We start from the raw sequence: 18897 nt of genomic DNA, 5'->3' as shown, positions 1-18897 counted from the left end.
AGATAGGATGGAGGCTGAAGGGATTTTGTTTTTCTTTTAGGAATGGGCTGGGATGCAGGGCTTATCTCCGGGGCAAATGTTCTTAGCAATGGAACTGATTTGATAGATGTTGCATGTTAAGTCAGTGGCATTTTTATCGTCTCATTTAGAAATTGTGAAAAACAGCAGGTCATCTGTTGTTTTCATTCCTCTATGTTTTTTAGGTTTTTTTTTTTTTAATCCAGCCTTTTTGGAATTTCTTGGATTGTACATCTATTCATAGAGCCCTTTTCACATATACATTGAAAGGAAACTTGTGGGTGGCTTTTAAATTCCCACTGTGGACATGGACTGACATTTAAAAAAAATTCCATTCATGCCTTGAAATTAATGGAAAAATCAGTGCTTTTAAAAACTGTTTTATTTCCAAGATGTTTGCCTGCCAAAACTGAATATGATTTAGTGTAGGTTACTCAAAGTTATGTGTAGAGGGAGTTGGGGTGAATGGTTTATCAGACTCACACTCCTGTAGGCTAAGACCTTTGGTTTGGTGTGTTAATGGAAATGGGTTGCAAGCACCATGGTCGGTAACGGTTCTGGGCTTCCACATGGAGTGGTTCAGGCCACAACTCAAAATTTCACTTTCTATGTTGAGGGTAGATATTTGAGCGCCCAAGAGCATAAACACTCTTTTTAGACTCTTGTTTTTTACTTTTTACTTTTTCCACTTTTCATTAACACTTTTGTTTCATTTCTTTCTACCAGCTCAAACAATATATTCAAACAGAAGGGAGTTCTGGATCTTCTTTTAGGATCCTGGACCACCTCGGTTCCAGTGACAGCCCATGTTGTGCGGCTTTATCACTGGGGCTTTAGTTTTCTCAAGTTCTATACATTTGACTTCTATTATTCTCAGTAGAGAAAAATTCTAATCAAGGAGAAAATTGGAAAAAGAGATAACTTTGATGGAATATTTGAATGAAACACAAGTTAGTAAATTAATGCATATTCTTAATTCCCTTCGTTATTTTTGCCACTAGGCATGTTTCAAATGTAGAATTATATGACATCCTGGGGAAATTTAGGAACCAAACATTTCTGCAGCAGAGTATTCTTACAAAGTGAGATCAATAAAGATTAATGACATTGATATTTCTTCAGCAAAACATGAATCCGTACAAAGTGGTATAACTACCAAAACATCATGTTAGTTAAGATCCAGTTTGCTACCCATGCTTATGAAACACTTTTCTCTTTTCAGATCTTTTTTGGTTTTTGGAATTCAGAATTATAGATAAGGGATTATGGGCCTATGTTAGGAAATTAATTGGGATACAGCTAGTAGAGATCAACATTAGTCTTATTTTTTACTTTTACCATGAAAATAAGATGGGAAATTAGACATGATACGTATCTACTTGATTTTATGAAATCATCCTAAGCCTTCAAATGAATTAAACGTGGGTAACATCCACTGACTGCCTCTCCAGGTAGAAATGACTATTCTCTCATTTCTGCTCCCATTATGCTAAACAAATTCTTTCATTCAGTTAAGTATTTATTGAACTTGTACTAGATGCCAAGTACCTGATTTAGGTAAATGGGGATATAAGAATAAATATGTCACTTACTTATCACTGTCCTTATTGAACTCACTAGTGAAATAAGGAAGAGAGGCATTATGCAGATGTTTGCAAATTAGCAGGGAGACTTAACCTAGTCTTGTGGTTTAAGGAAGAACTCCCAGAGAACAGGTATCTGGACTGAAATCTGAAGGATGACATGGCGCCAGCCAAATGAGGAAGGTAGGGAGAAGCAGTGTTCCAGGAAGTAGGCATATGTAAGAAATCCATGCAGTGAGCCCCCAAATCTAGTAAGTTTGGAGCATAGAGAGCAAGATGGGAAGTAGCCAGAGAGGTGGGTTCCGGGTCAGACAGGACAGGACCATAAGCCATATAAAAGGGTTTGGACCCATTTGTTACTATGTTGGTCTTCTCTGCAAATGAGATGTTCTTTGAGTCAGGGACTATATTCTATTCTTTGTATCCTAGATCTCAACACAATGACTAGCATGTGGTAAAAGAATATTTATTGAAGGAAGGAAGGAAGGGAGGGAGGTAGAGAGGAAGGAAAGACTGAAGAAAGGAAGAAAGAAAAGAAAAGAGAAAGGGGCAGGAGTGAATTTAAGAATGGATGACTAAATATAAACATTGAGGAAAACTTGAGTATGAGACATGGTGTTGATCTTTTTTGGTTTTTTTTTTTTGGTGTTGATCATTTTTAAGAGTGAGGGTGATGGTTTCTCAACTAAGGGTTCAGAATCTGAGTTTTCAGATAAAGCTTTAACATATTCTATAGCTTCAGGCAAGTATCGTTGCTGTCAGGACCTGTTTCCTCTTCTGCAAAATGAGGTATTCCATGTATCATTTCTAACTTGGGAATTCAATAATTCTATAAAAAGAGCTTTCAAGTGAGCATGGAGCAGATTTCTGTCATTTAGAGCACAATTGGTTGCAAATTGCAGTGTGATTCTTGTGGGTGCCACATCATGAGGAAGAGATGGTGGGGAGAGTCTGTTTTCAGGAAGGTATATGCCCACATACATAATCTAAACTTTTTGATTCATCTTTGATTGAATATTCATCCTACTTCTAACAATATAGTTTGAAGGGCTATTTTTCTTCCAATTTATATTCAGTAACGCCCTCAACATTTCTTAAATTACTAGTGTCAGTTAAGACAAGAACAAAACAAGAATGTTAAAAATACATGGTGTCTCTGTGCCATTGCCACAAAAACTGAACAGCCAACTTGCCAACAAAGGCTTTCTTTTCAGGGAAGATAATTTGCATGTGGGGCTTCATTCAAGTACTTTGAAAATGTGTCCAAGGAAACGTAGCAATTGAAATGATTATCAGAAACTGGTGGTATTTCATTCTAAATCACTAATTTCTAAGACACTGTGTGAAAGCTAGAAGAGGGTCAAGGAAGAGTGTTTGGAGCCTTGTCTGAGTCCTCCAGCACACAGGAAACTTTTGATTATCCTCTGGCTTGGTCCATGGTATCTTGGTCTGTTTCCCTGTTGTGTTCCTTCAGTGTTTGCAGGGAAATTTTACATGACTAGGCTTAGAACTGAGAAGAATTTGTGTGGGTGTGTACACATAAAGCGATGTTCGTAGTCGCTGATAGTTTGGAGAATGAGGTTGGTGAGGCTGAAAGTCTCTGGAGCCAGTGGGCTTAAACATAATTTTTTTGAGTTAGATTTTCCACAAGGGATATGAAAGAGAAGAGGCCAGATCAGTTTCATAAAGGTGCAGACAAAACTCAATATCTTAGCGTTTATGATATGGTTGAAATAGTGAACTGCTGAGGCAAGAATGGGGAAGTTGAAGTCCAATGTCACCTGCAAGATCTTGACTCAAGTTGCATGACCTTGGGGAATTTCCTTGATCTCTCTGGGCCTCATTGTCCTCTTCTGTATGATGAATGAGTCAGACAACAGGAAGCCCAGAGCATCTCATTTCTAAGTTTCTAAAGTCTTATTTCCTATAAACTCAAGAAGACATTCAAAAATTTTACAATTGCATATTTTGTTTTGGAGTTAAAATTGTAGTCAACTTACTCTAATGAATGTTTACACCTTTTATTTAAGGACAGACTGTCAATTTCAGTCAAAAGAAGCATAACAGCTTCTAGATCATTAATTATCTTCTCACTTTGGGAGAATCTTCATTTACTTTCCCCGATGACTGTGCTTTTAATCACACAGCCCAAATGTGAAGAATCAGTTGCTCTAATTACAAACATATTGACTGTTTTCCTTCTTGCATACACATGCACATTTATTTTTGGTTCACTGTTTGAAATATTTTTACTATTATGAGCTTACAGCTACTTCATAGTTTAAAAATAATATTTTTCAGGCACAAGCATGCACAACAATTATTAGTTTATGAGAAATGAAACAGAGGCATTGATACAGTCTGGAGTTTCTAGGAAATTTACTCCAGGAAGTCAGCATTCCCTAGAGTAAACGTCCATCTTTCCACATTAACACTTCACCGGAGACACATTGTCCAAGTCTGCTAGACTCAACTCAAGAATAGAGGCTTCAACACATCGTAACATGACTAGTAGCAGTGCATTATCTTTCTGATTTTGTTTGTTTCCTTGTTTCTCCCCTGTACTCCTGGGATGACTTTTTGCCTGGCATTGTACTGCTCCAGAGTAGGTGCTGAGATTCCTCTTCTATAAAATGAGAGGAAAATGGGATTCTGCCTACAAAAGAAAGAGGCTGTAAGAAAAACATTTCAAAAAGATTCTTAATTCTCAGAAGAAGGCAATGTATAAATATAACTTGTAATTTAAAAGATTTAGTCTCCATTGATGATCAGAAAAACTTGATGTGGCTTATAGTAAAATCCGTAAGTGCAATGAAACAGGAAAAGCATTAATATAAGAGTAAGAAAACCGTAGGAGAGAAACAAGCCGGAGTTTTTTTTGCTTGTTTTTAATGTTGTTCTGTTTGTTTGTTTGTTTTTTTAAAGATCTGAAGATCAAACAGTGAGCTATTACCCTAGAGAATTTTTACATACTGACAAAATTTGTTTTACTGTGGGGTAGGGCTGTTCAGTGGAATTACTATGGGATGTGAAAGCCTCTGACTTGGAGGCTGCTGAGCCTGGCAAGTAGTCACTATCAGCAGTTACCATCTGACAGTTATTCTGTGGCTTAAGAAAAAATGGCTTGTGGTCACAGTCCAATCCCTGCTGGACAGGTATCCACATCATAAGAAACCACCACTAAATCTGGCACTGTGACGAACTATTATTGGCAGCAAAGAGAGAAGGGCCTGAATCAGCACTCAGACTTGGGAGCCCTGACCATCTAACCTGGTCACTCCGGGTCAGGGCTGAGAGAAGCAGGTTTGCAGGGTAAAATGGGAGCACGAAAGGGCTCATACAGATCTACATACCAGAGGATCGTTCTGATTTCTAGGCTTTCTTCTCTGGCACATTTTTAGGCGCTGAATTTCATAAAGAAAAGGAAATCACCTCTCTGTTTATGCTGAATGTGATCTTTTACCAGACGATGTAAAAATATAAGCAGATCCTCCAGGCAGTGGATCCAAGCACTCAAGTTTGTTTTTTAAGCAGTCACTGTGCTGAGAGAGCACACATATTTACAGAATGGCAAAGTAATGATGAAGAAAAGCAAAGAAATCCATGCCCAATGTTCCCTCTGCAGTGACAGCATGCCTTTCAGTGAGCTGGCAGGTTCATGGGCCGTTCCTGCTGCCCACCTCAAGGGCAGCAGAGGATCGATGGTGGTTCTGTCCAGAGAGTGCAGTTCTCAAGGCCTTACTTTTCTTACACTCGATGTCCTCCTCAGCCCTGGCATCCACTGCAGAGAACTATAAGTGGCTTATTCTTCCAGTAGGAGCTCACTTTGCTTCCTTCACTTCTCCATATCTGGTTATTTTTAATCAGCACACAGTAAAATACATCCCCAAATGGAGAGAGCATACTGATGGATCAAAGGGGTTCCAAGGGCATTGCCACCAATATGTCAACAGTAGACTTTACCTGGCCCAAGGGGCCCAACAGTCATTAAGCAGGGTAGCAGTCAGGGGCACCAGTGAGCTCCACTGTGTCACAGTTAACATTGACCCCAGTAGGGTGGGTGCACCTCCTGCTGGTCAATAAATGAGGGAAATTTAATGGCAGCCTTTGAGGTGAACCAATGTTTTATTCCTCGGCCAAGATTGAAAAACGTGACTGGCTGTAAGGAGCAGAGGGGAATATTTAGGAGCGTGGAGAGGCGGGCAAAATGCTCGTAAAGAGCTTGGAAAATGCTTATAAACGTGGCTGAAAAGAGACGAGGCATTGGAAACAAAAGCAGATTTTCCAAACCAAATCTCTGAGATGCAATTACATTTCTTTTTCTTACTTTCTTTCTTTTTTTTTTTTTTTCTGGAGACAAGCTCTGGTTGAGCTGTGTGGTACAACAGCTAACAGCCTTTGCCAGAAGGAGTCAAGTAAACACAGCAAAGAAATGTTTTTCTCCTTTAGGGAATATTGACTTTTCTTTCCTGTGACTTTTTTTTTTTTTTAACCCTACCTGGAAACAGTCATAGTTGTTAGAATCATATCAAACTAAATGCATGGAAATGAATTAGCCTTGAAAGTACTTAGTATTAGCACATGGTGGAGTCAATGCAGTCAACAGAACTTAGAATAAAGTTTTGCGAGGTTTCCCCTTTTTCTTCACATTGTATTTGCCGAATTTCTTTGGATAGTTGTAACTTTTTGCATTTAAATGAAAGATGTTGTATCTGCTTTTACACTAAATTAAAGACAAACTTTTTTTTTGCTGTGTTTCAGTACAATTTCAAAGTAAAAGGAACAGAATATAATTGTAAACAAAAGAAGTAGGACTAAAAGGATTAAGGCAGATATAATCTAATTGCTAGTTTAAACATAAATGATCATGGTTGAAGTTAGAATTTAATTTCCAATGGCTCACGATACTTAAAATACAGTCACCTGTCTTTCCATAACAAAAAAATGATTTTCTTTACTTTTTCATCTCAACTTTTGACTCTTAGAGTTTTCTCTGTAAATGATTTTTAAATTGAAGGAAAGTTATAGGAAAAGGCTCAGTAAACTTTTAGTTCTTTCTCATTACCTCAATAAATATTTAGGAAACATCAGAGCATGCATTATCTACTATTTCTGGTAATTTAAAGTAGTCATGTACAAAAGAAACACTTGGCCTCTACTAAATACCTAAACACTTCCTATTTTACCAGTGTATTTTCCCATTATAATGAAAGTAGATGTCCTTGAGGGTTCTAAATCCTTCAACTTGAAGCGGACTAGGAGTTTGTAGTGTTTATGCCATTAAAGCACCTCATTCATGCTACTTCTTTTAAAGAAAAAAGCAGCATGCTCCCTTAAGCCTCAAAAAGCAATACATTAAAAGCTATAACACAGCGACGATGAACGTTTAGATTGCTTTTCCCCCTGGTGAACAACTGACTGAGTTCTACCACCCGGGTTCCCAGTTAGCATTCTTATCTCCAAGGGCCATGCTTGGGGAAGGCGCATGTAAAAGCTCCAGCCACCACCAGGGGGCGCCAAAGGACAGCACCTGTTTGCTTAATAGGCTAAAGGGCACTACAGGAAGAGTAGGAGAAAATTACCCCGAAGAGGGGGAAATCAGTACTTGGATCCACCTTGGGCGGTGGTGGAGAGGCTTCTTATGATTTGGGAAAAGAGCCTTCAATCACTAAAGATAGACAAGACCTTTGCAATCATCTGGCAAACCTCTTTATTTCATAAAGGAGTCTACTGAGGTCTAGAGAGATTCTGGGACTTGTGCAAAGCCCCCACCGGAGGTTGAGGCAGAACTAGGACCAGTAGTGGGGTCAGAACCGAGGGCTCCAGATTTTCCCTTCAGAACTTCCTCCGTTCCCTCTTGCTATTGCCTCACAATGAAAATGCTGCAAGGGAAGTTCCCACATTGATTCCACCTGGTTTCCAGTGTTCTTTGCAACACTTTGATGGCTGGAAAACCATCTCCTTCTCTGCACCTCCAGGTTTTCAAGAAAAGATGTTGAGATTTTCTCCTTCCTACTCCATCCTTGGAGATTCTCAGGGAAGGGAACAGGATTCACTCCGAGGACTTCGTGTTCTATTTAGGGAAACCACATTCCTATTGGAGTGTGTTCTAATTCTCGCCTCACTTTTTATCTCTGCTTTTCCAGTGAGCACCAGCTGCAGAATCTTTCTTATTTCTGTAGTCAGGACCCTGCTGGCCTCTTGTCAAAACTAACAAAGTCTCTCATGCCAAAAAATACATTAGGAACTAATATTTTAAAATATATTGAAATGTCTGTGTTATAATGCATGCTAAAAACCCATTTTCAACTGATACAGATCCAAAGTTTCCAGATAAAACCTATGTTCTTGCTTCATGATAGAGCCTCTGCTTTCTCCATCAGCAGCCAACTTCAGGCACATATTATGGGTCTAGATGGAAAGCCCACCGCATAACAAAGATGAGAGTCAGAATCAGAACTGAAAGCTTTTAGAGCATCTATCGATTTTAACAGGCCTGGTCCATAAAGGCGGCTTCAGTGAGTCCACTTCTTTCTAATTTGACAGCTGCTTTGCTATGGCCAGAGCTTGGACTAATGAGGTTACAGCTGTCAGGGTTAATCAACAGATCCAAATACATAGTAGGAATTGGGTAGCTGGTTTCAGTTAATTTGTGCAAATGTACAGATTGGGTAGGCAATATTTACACTGGTGACTCAAAACAAACTTTCAGGCATGGAGCCAAGTATGATCTCATCAGTTTTCAGCTCTACTCTTGGGAGATAAGACACAAATTACAGAAACAGGAGATGGAGTACAAAAGGTTCAGAGCTCCAAGCTACCCATGAAAAGGCCATTTATCTCCAGCATATTTTCCTCTTCATCGAGAATTTGATTTCATTTCCAATGCTTGAGTCTGGTAGTTCCTGGACAAGTTCTCAAACTGTCCTGATGATTCAGCTTGGGATTTGTGTGTCTTTTCCCCTTGCCCTGGGACTTTATGTAAGAGCTGCCCCTCCCCCGACCTGTGCACTTATGAGAGCATCCAGAGTGAGTCCATGATGGCTGCACATCCATTTTGTTATGAAAACATCATTCTATTAATATAAATACAGGCTGCATTTGCCAGGGCTAACTAGAACAGGTGCAAAGTCTTTAGATGCTTGCTTGTACTGAGCAATGAAAAGAGTGGACAAACAGTTTTCTGTGGTGGCACTGCTGGTGTCAATGTAACATTCATCTCTGTTGCATTCCTTGATGTTCATGGAAGGTGGCCCAGGAAACTCAATACGACCAGCTTGGAGGGTAGAGAGGGAGGAAGGAGGAAGAGAAAGATAGCGATGACATGGTCTCTAGGATTCTGTTTATGCAAATACTCTCCTCTTGATCTGGGGCTCGCATGGGTTATGTATAGAGTGCCTTCTGTCAGATCTCCTGCTGTGAGTTACAGGATGCTGCCAACATAAATATTCTGCTGATTCTGAATTTAGAAAACAGCTTAAAGGCTCCTGATGTTTCTCTTCTTCCTCTTTCTTTCTTTTTTTTTTTTTTTAAATCCTATCCATGTGACTGCCACTGTGTGGCTGGTGGTTTCAAATTCACTTTGTAGTTTTCCAGGCAAGAGAAAGTCGTTGCTGAAAGGCACATCTGGGTTCTTGTCCTAACATTAGAATTATCTCAAGATTTCATGGAGTGAAAGCATTAAATGCATGTATCATTTGTAGAATAAACAATATATATATCTTTATAAATAAATAAACAGTAAATACCCTGTGTGATAGTCGTGGATCTTAAGTGTGGGATTTTACACTTTTGGGGAGTCCATCCTCAGAAGTGAGTTCCTAAGGATACGAGTGTGTATATATATGTATATATAAATACATTCATATATAGCAGTTTGGGATTAATTGTTGCCAATTCCATCATGGTAGTCTCTCCCACAGTGGTAGGCAGATTTCTAAGATGATACCCAGGATTTCTGCCCTTTGGGGTACACATCCTGTAAAATCTCCTCTCCTTGAGTATGGGCAAGACTTGTGAATGTCATGAGATAGATATCATCCCCAAGATTGTCTTGTGTTATATGGCAGAAGAAGTACATATTAAGGATGTAATTAAGGTTTTTAATCAGTTGACTTTGAATTAATTAAAAGGGAGATTATTTTAGTGGTCTGACCTAATTAAGAGAGCCTTTTAGAAGAGGGACTGGGGCCCTCCCTGGGCTCCAATAATCTCCTCCTGGCTTTCAGGAGTCAGTGGCCACGGTGTGAGAGGGCTTGTGAGAGGCCATGTGTGGCAAGAACTACTGGGATGTACAAGGCTGAGACAGACCCCTCGTTGCCATCTAGCAGGGGCCTCAGTGCTATAGGAGCGGGGAACTGAATTCAGTCACAACTGTGTGAGCTTAGAAATGGATCCTGAGCCCTAGGTGGGATTATTGCCCTGACACTGACTTTGGCCTGATGAGGCCTTGAGCAGAGAAGCCAGTGAAACTGAATTGATAAATGAGTGTCACTTTAAGCAGCTAAGTTTATGGTAATTTGTTACGTAGCAATGGAAAACGAATACACCCATGTTCTGTACAAATTGTATCTAGGCTTTGAATATCGACAGGACTGGCATTCTAAGAAAGGGAAAAGGGTACCCGCACTGTGCATGCCACAAATTACCTGCTACAAAGAACATCCAATTATAAATGGTGGTAGTGGTTATTCCATTCTTGTTAAACGTCTCATTTTCTTCTCTGCCTTAGGGTTGGGAGCTACTCTTTCATTTCTCAAAACGGATAGGAGTTTGTCTGAATTCTGATTTAAGGCTTCAGAACACAATACCATAATCAAGATGCATCATAGTTTTGTTATGGGATTAAGTAATTCTTCATGAGGATTCCCAGCTCTTTCTCTGAGCTGCCTTCCAAGAACCGTCTAGCTTGTCGCTAGACTAATCTTTTGGCTTTTTAATAAAGGACTAGAAGGGAAAGGAAAGGAAAGGATGACAGGAGGCACAAATGCCCGAGTTGGGCATTGTGTCCGGCAGAATTTGTTGTGGCCGGGATCTTCCAGACCATGAAGCCAGGAATCCCTTATCCCTGATTGGAGGAGCATTGTGTAGCAGGTAGTTAGTATTAGTGAGTAATTTTTAATTAACTATATTAAACAAAGATACAGATGGCAGGAAAATGAGGATTTTAAGGAGGCACTCTCTGCTTGGCAAATCCCCTTCATGTATTAAAAATTGAAATATATGACTGAGATTGCTTTGAGATGACTTTTGTAGACTGGATGGACTCTGTTCTTCGAACTGTGACATCACTCAAGGTCTGGACCCTGGGGATCAAAGACTTGTAAACATAAACTGGGCACAAAATCTTGAGTGCTGATGACATTCCTGGCACTGGACCCTTATGGTCACCATGATGCAGGTCCTGCTTTAGTGCTTCTTATGTCGTGGGAGGTCATACCAGGAGATCACCTGTTGTTGATATGGGTGGAGGAGAAGGGCCGACTCAGACACACCCACAGGCTCCAGCAGCCACACCATGCGTGGGCTGGTGTGGTAGCCAAGCAGCCAGTGCGTGTCCAGTTTGTTCTCCTGAGCAGAAGTAAAACAGAACCACCCAACTTTCTCCTTACTACAGTGAATCATTGATGTTCTCACCCCTGACTTCAACCCACAATTTACAAATCCAGTGTAACTTCTACTATTCTGAGTCATATACAGGAATGCAAAGCTGTAAGGAGAAAGGGAAAAGCATGGTTTATATCTGCAGTGATTTTTAAAATAAATCACCAACATACAAAATGTGTAGGGATATATGAAAAGGGAAAGCTGCTCATTCTTTTTAGAATAAATGTTAGCAAACTATAGCCAGTGGGCCAAACCCAGCCAGTTCCCTGCTTTTATAAATAAAGCTTTTTTTGGAACAAGGCCATGTTCGTTTGGTAACATAGCACTTACGGCTGTCTTCATGCTACTGTGGCAGAGGCGAGTGGTTGAGACACAGACTGTCCAGCAAAGTCTAAAGTATTTCTGCCTGTTCCTTTAGAACAGAGTTTGCTGACCCTTATTTTAGAAAGGCTTCTCTTATTCTTGTTATCATAGAAAGCCATGGAAAAAAATCTTTGTGGCAGGAGAGTTTGGTAATTTAGGAAGATTGAAGAAGAGAAAACATTTATATGCATCAATTTGGAAAATGTCTAGCTTGGAAAAGTAATTAGCAGTAACTGTGCTTTCTTATAACCAAGCTGAAGTATTTTGCAAGCATTACTCCATTGCGCCCTATAGTAACAGTATCAGATTCTATTATTCCCATTTTACAGATGAAAAAACCTGAAGCTGAAGTAGGACAAGGAACTGGCAAAAAACTTTTACATATGGGATTCAAACCCATGTCTCCATGTCCGTCTGAATCCAGAGCCTGGGATCTGAATATCACACTACCATAACGTGTCAAGATGATAAACCCCGAGACCTCCTACACAGGGCAACCAGAAGAGAAGGAAACCTTTGTATTTTTAAGCCAAATGCGTATTTTGGGAAGGATAGTATACAAAACAGTGTAGAATAAAAAGAAAGGATTTATTTCACCCACCAAGCATGCCCTTAACAATATAATGGTTTTTCAGTATGTCTTGCTTGAAACTTCCTATTTTTATTTCTTGGTTTGGAGGAACAAGAGCCATTCATTGATCCAGTAAACATTTACTGAGTATTTACTGTGGCAAGGCACCCCACCGCCACAGAAGGCCATCCTTTCCTCCAGACGGAATGATGTTTACTCACATAAAATTTTATTTTCACCCTCAGGAGAAGGGGAAGATGATGCTTGCCAAACTGACACATTTGTTAGGCCCAAACTTCCAGTTACAAAGAGTGGGCTGCTTTGGTAAGATTCGTGTGTCGAGGAGTCTCCTGCCTAACCTCGGAGGTCAGTGTGAAGCCCTCAGTAAATGGCCCTAGAACTAATAGGATTGGTTTGCCTGTGAGTGAAACAAGGCTTTCATTACTAAGGTTTGGAAAAAGTCTCTGAAGGCCATTGAAAACGGGATCAGGGAATATCAATTATAATTTTTTTTTTTTGCATTACAAGATTGCAATTTCTCCCTGAAAATATGTTTAGAGCAGGAGTTCTCAACTAGGGGTGGGATTGGGGGTGCTTCTGCCTACCAGGGAATATTTGCAAACATCTGCAGACGTTGTCACAGCCCTGGGGAGAGTGCCACTGGGACCTAGTGAGTAGACCAGGATGCTGCTAAACATCCTACAATGTACAGCACGGCCCCAAACAAAGAATTCTCCACCCCCAAATGTGAACAGTGCAGAGGTTGAGAAACTGGGGCTTAGAAGTTTTATTAGCTTTTGACAGTGATAGAACACTTACCCAGTTTAGATAGTCATGTAGATAGAAGAGGCCAAGTCTGGTTTGCTTAAGAAGAAGCTGGGTAACAGCAGAATCTAGTTCATACTTGTGTTACTACCTCTGACCTATTTGTTGGCAAAGAATGAATTTCCAGATCCATCTATTTTTTTTTAATATCCTGGAACTTATCATTAGAATTTATGTTCCTTTCCTAGGGCTGTAACAAAGTACTACAAACTGAGTGGCTGGAGCAGCAGAAATGTGTTGTGTCAGAGTTCTGGAGGCTAAAAGCCCAAGATCCCGGTGTCGGCAGGCTTGGTTCTTTCTAAGCGCTGTGAGGGAGACCCGTTCCGTGCCTCTCTCTGAGCTTCTGGTGGTGTGCTGCTCCCCTCTGGCTTCTGCTGCTACATCCTCATCTCTGCCTTCATCGTTTCCTGGCATTTCCCTGTGTGTGTGTGTGTGTGTGTGTGTGTGTGTGTCTGTGTCCAGTTTCTCCTTTTCATAAGGACATTGGTCATACTGGATCAGAGCTCACCCTAATGACCTTATTTTAACTTGATGACCTCTGGAAAGACTATCAGTAGATAAGGTCACATTCTGAGGCACTGGGAGTTAGGATGCCAATATTTCTTTTTTGAGGGGTTGGTGGGGAAGGCACAATCCCACCTGTATAACATCATAGGCCAATACTATTTTAGAAATAGTTCAGTAGTTATGCATTTCCAAAATTTACTGAGGGCCCACTTTCCTTTTGAGACTCAAGAAAGGCAGACATTTCTAAGAGACTGAGTGTGAGAGATTTAAATGCACTTTCCATGGTAAAATGGTACAATTGATATGAAAAGGAATTAGTGTTCAGTTCATTCACGGCACGTTTCACTACCACAGTAAGTGATTTTAAAACTCCTTGTAAACATTGAGTCATGTCTAGTATACAAGCAATAAAGAAGATAACTGTGCTTGCAGAAAAGCTGTGTTTCTCCTGAAACTGAATATGAGCAACTTCATTTGCGCTTCAAGAGAGATGGAGTTGGGCGGACTTGCTCCCACTGTCGCCTGTCCACTTTCCTGAACCGTCTCCTCGCAGCTTGTGGTCCCCTTTGGTGGTCAGTGGGAGGCTTAAACAAAAGAGCCCAATGTGCTCGCTGCAATCCTGCCACCCTGAAGTGACCAGCCAAAATTACCTGTGACCTTTCCCAGGAGTGTGAGCAGAAAACCCTTCTGGAGAGAGGCAGCGATAAAGAAATTTGGACTTCATTTTTTCATGGGTTTGCTCATAGGAATGTTTATTGGCGAGACACTAAGAATAAACCCAGTTGTTGAAGAGGGAGCTGGGAAGTTGACAAGCATGGCTAAACCCGGCAGAGAAATTTGATGAGGAAATTAGATGCTGTGTAGATGGTGTGTAGTGATTAGTCTTCTGAAAGCCAGGATTATTATATAAGTGAGTGGGGGAAGGGCAGCTCATTGTGTCCAGCAGATTCCGTTTATACAGGTATTCTTCCAGCTAATTGAGACCCATAATGCTGCATTTGTGTATAAATTTCTCACAACCCCTTTTCCATGGTGTACTTTAATGAGATGAAACAGCAAGGCAGCAGCATGTTCCCTTCAAAAGTAGACCTCAGCAAAAGGAATTAAGATTAATAAAAAAGTACAGCTAAAATCTATTCCTGTAGTAGGGTAAGCCAATGCATTTTAAGCTTTATATGTTCACTATTAATTAAGGCAATGCATTTTAAACTTTGTACGTTAATTATTAATTAAGGCAGTGTATTTTAAACTTTATATATTCCTTAATATTTGGATTGGAGCATACTTATGGCAATGAAGAATTTTGGTCTTATAAGCATATAACACAGAAGAAAAAAGATGCATTAAAAACTCTCCCCAAATGAGCATTTAATAATCTTATTCAGTGACTTCTATCCCAGCCAGCAAATACAGCTTATATTTGCAACCTCCAGTCCTCACATAATTGTTCTTTCTGAAAGGCTTTTCTAATTTTTCTTTTATTCATCCGATCTGACAAGATAATATGTAATGGGCTTACCTAGCACGATACCTGGCGCTTACTAAGTCCTCAATAAAGTGGATTATCCTCTCCTCATTATAATTCCTGTCTTCACCCCAGCTCCCACTCCCGTAATCACACTCGGAAAACAAAGATGCCATGTGTTGGCTAAAAATGGTGTAAAAACTTGAATCTCGGCTGTGCCCACGGTATGACTCTGTCGGTGCTTTGCTCAGCACCCTCTGCACCATCACATGCAGCCAGACCAGCTGCAGATTAAATGGCTTGTTTAAACTGCAGTAAACAAATTTTATATGTGGATTTCTTTGACAGTCATTATGACCCTTTAGTGGGAAAAACTCAACCTTAACATAAGTAAAAATTCAAGTGACTGCAAATCTCGTCCATGTGTCAGATTGTACAGACCAATTTTTCTGTCCAAAGTTGCAAGATGCAGGGAGAAGGCATTTTCCTGTCTAATGTCAAGCCTGAAACTAGCAAAATGACATCTTGAGGTGTCTCCTAAAACCATTTCATCCTTTATTTTTAAAAATTATGCATTTCATCTGGTTGTTAGTCATTTAAAGAACTACAGTCAGCCCTCCATCTCGTGGGTTCCTCAATTCATGAAATCAACCAACGAATCAAATATTTGAAAAAAAATTCCAGAAAGTTCCCAAAAGCAAAACAGATTTGCCATGTTCCAGGCAATTATTTACATGGCATTTACACTGTATTTATAATTATTTACTTAGCATTTGCATTGTATCAGGTATTATAAGTAATCTAGAGATAATTTAAATTATATTAGAGGATATACATAAGTTATATGCCAATACTATGACATTTTATACAAGGCACTTGAGCATTCATTGATTTTGGTACCCGCAGGTGTCCTGGAACCAGGGGACAACTGCATTTGTTTTTGCAGGTTATTGTTTGTTTAAAAAATATACTCCCAGGTCACTAATAAGAGAAGGAATATGGGTTAGTGCTGAATGAATTTTCTGGAGCTTAATTAGCTAATAAGGACAGTTATACTGAATCAATCCTTGTCATAAGCAAGATGTGCCACAGAGACTTCTCCAAGTCTCTCTGTGTTGAAATTGCGTATGATTGGCTTAGAGACTGTCACTGGGTGATAGATGTCGTCACTATCATCAATAGACTTTTCTCCTCTTTACTAATACAGCCCAACATTTTGTATACACAGAGTGAAATGAGACACAAGGCAAAAAACAAGGAATTTCTTATCAATGCTGATGTGCTGTTTAAATGAAGTTAGCTCATTTAATGTAGAGTATACTTGATGTAGGCTCTACATAGTTTATGAATGCATGCCATTTGCAGTAGTAACAGCAGTCAAATTGCACATATTGCAAAGAACTTTTAAGTTCTTTACATATCTTTACTCACTTTTTCTTTAAAAATCTGGTGGGCAAAAAATATTTTTAGTCTTACTTTACAGATTAGGAAACCGAGGCCCAGAGAGCTTCAGTAATTTTCCTAAGATCACACAGCTAGTAAGTGGCAGAGCTCAGGTTCAAACTCAGGCTCCAGATCTCATGCCCTTCAACACTATACTACCTCTTAATGAAAGGAAGGAAGGAGGGAAGGAAGGAAGGAAGGAAGGAAGCAAGCAAGCAAGCAAGCTCATGAGGGAAGAAAGATCTCAAGAGAACAGTCTCAGATCAACTTCTTAAGCTTTCATTTTAAGAAATTAGAAAAAGAAGTGTATAAGAAACCCAAGAAGAAGAAAATAATTAAAAGAAAAGATCAGAAATCAATGAAATTGGAAGCAAAAAACAATAGAGAAAATCAGTTGACCAGCTTAGACATGAAACTAGACAAAAGAGTTTGAGTCTGTTTATGCATTGCATTCAAATAATTGATTTTATTTTTTAATTCATAAGGTGGAAAATTCATTTTTAGGATCTTAATATATTAGCCCTTCTTCTAAACCATCATATCAAGTCACTGTATTTATAAACTACTTAGAAGTTTGTAAGTTTCACTGTTAGAATGAGAGTGTTCTGTAGCCCAACAATTTTATATTTAAATAAAAAGCACATGCTTTGAATATGTATTAACATCTTGTGCACACCCATTCTTCATTTCACAGTGGTTTCACATATTGCCGAATTAATTGTTTTAGGCATAAAAATAATCAGCTTTTTCTGAAGTGAACATCTTGCCTTACAAAAGATGTGGAAGAAGTACAGTGCCATTGAATTAGTCACGAATGCTTGCTTTGTTTTTCTTGCAAACTCTGCCAGACCAAAAGTGTTTCAGGGGTTTATTTTACCTTTAAATGGAAGGACCAATTCCTCAGAGGGAAATTATATTTTGCACATTACAGTTAAAAATTATGTTTATTTTATTTTATTTTTGCAGCAGAAGTATTGTGACAAAACAATTTTCTCTTGCAGTCATTATTTGCCAAGATAGCCTTGAAAATGTTACTCATTTTCCTTTCCGAGGACTCTGTTATTTCAAGTATGTTTTCTCTATTTTTTTTTGCCAGCTGTGCAAATTTTTATAAAACAGCTTCAATATGAATCTTTTATGACTGTTCTCCAGTCATCTGAGTTATACTAAGCACGAAAGGCATAAGAGATATCCACTTTGGATGCTGGCTCTGAGGGAGAGCAGCATGCAATCTACACAAAGGAAACTCAATCCTCTAACAGCTAATTAAAAAAGCATTACTTTCCACCAGGGCTGACCTCTAGCCATATAAGGGATAAAGATGGCTGTCTGTCAATCATGTTTACCTAACAAATTCTGGCACGGGATCATGATGAATGGACAGATCTAAAAAGGGACGATATTGCTCAGAACTCCTAGGTACTCTTAATACCACCTTTAAAGAGGCAGAAGACCTCATCAGTAATTTGAAACCCCTGCCTCAGTGCTAGGGCTACACCAGGGCTAAATTTGCCGAGGACAGCAGATACTAGATACAAGAAGGCAGGAGAAACATATTTTCACATCTGCAAGGATTTTGATGTAAGTGTATTTAAGATAATCATAAAGAGTTCAGGTACCTTAAAGTTTTTATTCAGATATTTTCAAGCCCTCTCACTCACTTACTTGAGGGGAAACCAAAGACCTAACAGTAGATTGTATTTGCTCTCCCTGGAGTGATCCCCAAATCTACTAGCAGGAAGGAGTCCCTGAAGTCACTTAGTCCATTCCTTTATTTCCCAGCAGGCTGGCAACATCCTTTTCTCCTTTGGTCACAAAACTGCCAGGAGAAGGTGAGTCCATAACTTACTTTGCTGTGCTACTACAGAGACATAGGCTTTTACAGCCCAGAAATTTCTCCTAAGTCTAAACCAAATTCTATCATTTTCAAAGCAGTATTTTATTTTGCCCTTCATTAAAAAAAGGGGGGGTCAGTAAATATTTACCATCAACCATAAAATATCCCTTCACAACTTTCCACTATGAAGGTTACCTAATTTTGAAGAGGACCCTGAGAAGGGAAAAGCTCACGCTAGGAATCAGTAGTCGGCCTTGATTCTGTAGATGTGTGGCTGTCTCTGCAGGCTTTCTGATCCAGATTTTTCAATACAGTCCTTCGTGCATCCAGCCTGTCCTTGTCATTCTTGCTGAGCTTTCCTTATCTGCTTTAATACTGATTTTGACCTCAACAAGGAAAAAGCTGATTTTTCATCATTAATCATAACAGTGGAAATAACAATACACCTAGTAAAATGTACCAGGAAAATAGGAAGTATAAATTTGCTGACTATTTGGATGGTTTTTTAACTGTATTTTTGAGCTTCAGATGCTGCATACCAAGCTGGCAGGATGGCAAAGACTAATCTGACCAAATATGTTGGTAGGACATCCTTATGGTTCTTACTTCTTGGGATTCTATTTATGCTTTTTGGATTTATTTTACTTTCTGCATCATCTTTGTGCAGATTATTATTATT

This window comes from Camelus bactrianus, chromosome 8 (assembly GCF_048773025.1).
Source record: "Camelus bactrianus isolate YW-2024 breed Bactrian camel chromosome 8, ASM4877302v1, whole genome shotgun sequence".
Lineage (NCBI taxonomy): Eukaryota > Metazoa > Chordata > Mammalia > Artiodactyla > Camelidae > Camelus > Camelus bactrianus.
The sequence above is the reverse complement of the archived record's forward strand: the minus strand, read 5'-3'. Positions refer to the sequence as shown.